Here is a 3,228-nt window from a genome sequence, read left to right as displayed (position 1 = left end):
AGGCACAAGAATTCCCTGATTCTTGTGCAGAGGTTGCAGTGAGCTGAGATCACATTACAGCACTCCACCCTGAGCAAAAGAGCAAGACCCTGTCTCAAAACAACAACAACCACCACCAAGAAAAAAGATCATGGGGAGATGTGCTCTGCTACAAGAGTTTGTGATAAAGGATTAATTTTCTTAATTACTATATTTTGCAAGAATGTTATCTTTTTCATGCCTGTAATCCTAGCACTTTGGGAGGCCAAGGCAGGCAGCTCACGAGGAGATGGAGACGATCCTGGCTAACACGGTGAAACCCAATTTCTACTAAAAAAAATATACAAAAACATTAGCCAGACATGGTGGCGGGCGCCTGTAGTACCAGCTACTCGGGAGGCTGAGGCAGGAGAAAGGCGTGAACCCGGGAGGCGGAGCTTGCAGTGAGCCAAGATTGCACCACTGCACTCCAGCCTGGGCGACAGAGCAAGACTTTGTCTCAAAAAAAAAAAAAAAAAAAAAAAAAACTCTGTCTCAAAAAAAAAAAAAAAACGAAACAACTCTGTCTCAAAAAAAAAAGAATATTATCTTTAAAACAAAATTAGGAATGTCTTTGTTCTCCAGATATCAGGATATTAGAACATTCCCAAGTCTGGGTCTGCTTAGTAAACATTACCAATCTGTTTCATTAACTGTAAACATCTAGAGGCTAGGAATACCTTTCTGGGAATGCAGCCCAGCAGGTCCCAGCTTCATTTTCGTAGCCCTCACTCAAGATGGAGTCGCTCTGGTTAGAACACCTCTGACAACAGCAGTGTGAGAATGGACTAATATATATGGGAAAAAATAACACTAAACCATTAAATACAGATGTGACTGACACAGACCCTTGACGAACCCAGCTGCTGCTTCCTCGCTTATAACTACAGAGCCCTTTTGGGTGACACCATTTCTCCTCCAGGCCTGTCCAGGTTTCTGTCATCTCTTGCCTTACCATAGATATTTTCAGTCTTTAATGGTCGCCTACAAAATATTCATTGATGTGGCCGGGTGCAGTGGCTCACACCTGTAATCCCAGCACTTTGGGAGGCCAAGGCGGGCGGATCACGAGGTCAGGAGATCAAGACCATCCTGGCAGCGGCGGGCGCCTGTAGTCCCAGCTACTCGGGAGGCTGAGGCAGGAGAATGGCGTGAACCCAGGAGGCGAAGCTTGCAGTGAGCCGAGATCGCACCATTGCACTCCAGCCTGGGCTACAGAGCGAGACTCCATCTCAAAAAAAAAAAAAAAAAATCGTTGATGAAAAGTGGCTGTGCTCTACCGGCGGGATTTGACTGCGTGATGTCTCACAGAAAGTTCTCCGCTCCCAGACATGGGTCCTTCGGCTTCCTGCCCGGAAGTGCAGCAGCAGGCGTCGTGGGAAGGTGAAGAGCTTCCCTAAGGATGACCCGTCCAAGCCGGTCCACCTCACAGCCTTCCTGGGATACAAGGCTGGCATGACCCACATCATGAGGGAAGTCGACAGGCCAGGATCCAAGGTGAACAAGAAGGAGGTGGTGGAAGCTGTGACCATTGTGGAGACGCCACCCATGGTGGTTGTGGGCATTGTGGGCTATGTGGAAACCCCTCGAGACCTCTGGACCTTCAAGACTGTCTTCGCTGAGCACATCAGTGATGACTGCAAGAGGCGTTTCTATAAGAACTGACATAAATCTAAAAAGAAGGCCTTTACGAAGTACTGCAAGAAATGGCAGATAAGGATGTCAAGAAGCAGCTGGAGAAGGACTTCAGCAGCATGAAGAAGTACTGCCAAGTCGTCCGCGTCATTGCCCACACCCAGATGCGCCTGCTTCTTCTGCACCAGAAGAAGGCCCACCTGATGGAGATCCAGGTGAACAGAGGCACCGTGGCTGAGAAGCTGGACTGGGCCTGTGAGAGGCTCGAGCAGCAGGTAAGTGTGAACCAAGCGTTTGGGCAGGATGAGATGATCAACATCATCGGGGTGACCAAGGGCAAAGGCTACAAAGGGGTCACCAGTCGTTGGCACACCAAGAAGCTGCCCCGCAACACCCACCGAGGCCTGCGCAAGGTGGCCTGTATTGGGGCATGGCATCCTGCTCGTGTGGCCTTCTCTGTGGCACGTGCTTGGCAGAAAGGCTGCCATCACCGCACTGAGATCAACAAGAAGATCTATAAGATTGGCCAGGGCTACCTTATCAAGGACGGCAAGCTGATCAAGAACAATGCCTCCACTGACTGTGACATGTCTGACAAGAGCATCAACCCTCCGGGTGGCTTTGTCCACTATGGTGAAGTGACCAATGCCTTTGTCATGCTGAAAGGCTGTGTGGTGGGAACCAAGAAGCGGGTGCTCACCCTCCGCAAGTCCTTGCTGGTGCAGACGAAGCGGCGGGCTCTGGAGAAGATTGACCTTAAGTTCATTGACACCACCTCCAAGTTTGGCCATGGCCACTTCCAGACCATGGAGCAGAAGAAAGCATTCATGGGACCACTCAAGAAAGACGAAATTGCAAAGAAAGAAGGAGCTTAATGCCAGGAACAAATTTCGCAGCTGGTGTGGTCTCAATAAAAGTTATTTTCCACTGGAAAATAAAGAAAAGTGGCTGTGTCTTCCAAGCGGTGTGACTCCACAATACATGGGCAGCAGTGAACATTGGTTTTCACGTGGAGCCAGACTCTTCCTCTGCCTCAGGGAAGCAGCTCTGCTTGAAGCCCCTGTGGATATGGTTTCCATGATTTTTCTTCCAGATATCACTACTTGGAAAATTGTGGTTTTATTCCTACTCATTAAGTCTTATAAACATTATGATTTGACATGTCACATTCCCCAGTGAATTTCCGCTTTGTAAACTCTGGGCTGTTTAGTCAGTTGCAGAAACTAGATAGGGAGGCTGGGGGTGGCAGGAATGTAGACTATCACCCCCTGTCCCTGTCCCTTCCCACACAGACCATCCAGCCAATGGCAGAAGACTGCCGGAAATGTAGAAGAGTTAAGGTAGAAAAACTTTGGAAAATAATTATTTGTCTGCTGAGGTAATAAAATTAACGTTCCGTAAAGCCACTTCTTTGGAGTATTAGGCAAATATCTTTCAATCTCTTGAATTTGAAATGGTTTTGTAGGTGCATGTGACCATTGACTTCAAAACAAAGGCTTTTGGAGGAGACAGGTCTATTAGCTGCGCTCTCCTCTAAATATGTTTTAGGCCGGGCGCAGTGGCTCACGCCTGTAA

At 48.4% G+C, this 3,228-nt stretch overlaps 1 pseudogene; it reads left to right on the top strand.

The window, feature by feature from the left end:
• The first annotated feature begins 1,297 nt into the window (after positions 1-1,297).
• Positions 1,298-2,533, top strand: LOC129037821 (large ribosomal subunit protein uL3-like; annotated as a pseudogene).
• The last annotated feature ends 695 nt before the right edge of the window (positions 2,534-3,228 follow it).

This window comes from Pongo pygmaeus, chromosome 5 (genome assembly GCF_028885625.2).
Source record: "Pongo pygmaeus isolate AG05252 chromosome 5, NHGRI_mPonPyg2-v2.0_pri, whole genome shotgun sequence".
Lineage (NCBI taxonomy): Eukaryota > Metazoa > Chordata > Mammalia > Primates > Hominidae > Pongo > Pongo pygmaeus.
The sequence above is the reverse complement of the archived record's forward strand: the minus strand, read 5'-3'. Positions and strand labels throughout refer to the sequence as shown.